Source organism: Lupinus angustifolius, chromosome LG05 (assembly GCF_001865875.1).
Source record: "Lupinus angustifolius cultivar Tanjil chromosome LG05, LupAngTanjil_v1.0, whole genome shotgun sequence".
In the NCBI taxonomy this organism is placed as follows: domain Eukaryota; kingdom Viridiplantae; phylum Streptophyta; class Magnoliopsida; order Fabales; family Fabaceae; genus Lupinus; species Lupinus angustifolius.
In genome coordinates this window covers 9,326,119-9,326,810 of record NC_032013.1, presented here as the reverse complement: position 1 = coordinate 9,326,810, position 692 = coordinate 9,326,119, and positions in this window count along the sequence as shown.

Genomic DNA, 692 nt, shown 5'->3' with positions numbered 1-692 from the left:
CAAGGCTATCCTGATCTACAGGGGATCAACCTGGACCATCACTAGACTACCCTACCCAAGCAACCCTCAAGGTTTTCATGATGAATCACCATCATTAACCACCCCTATTCATTTCCCAAGATATTACTATCTTGAATCTTTCCATTCTGCCACAAACCTTCCTCCAATGTTATGCTGAATGTATGTATGTCAAACACATTTTATAGGTACTGAAATTACATTTCCATTCTATTTTTATGTACATACCCATGTAACATCAACATCAGTCATTTCATTTCAACTACATCAACTACAAATCAAGATAATTATACTTAACTATAAAATTCTATCCAAACACAACATTCACACTACTTACAAACATATACTTAGGGTATCACAACATTCACAAAAACCATCAACCCATTAATCAATATGGGTTTACTAACTATACTTTTCTCAATATTAATTATTATACAAAAAAAAAAACAAAGGTAATACAAGCTTGCATCCGACTTTGAGGTCATCGGACCATGCTATGACACAAAGACCAAGACCACAAGGGCCAAGAATAAAGTCTCTCTCACCTTGAGTATTATGGTTAGATGTTGAGCTTCGCGTAAGCTTACTTGTGTTCCTCCAACACTAGAACCAATTCCTGATGACATTAACATCATCATAGCATACCAGTACTAATTAATAGAAGTACTCAAACA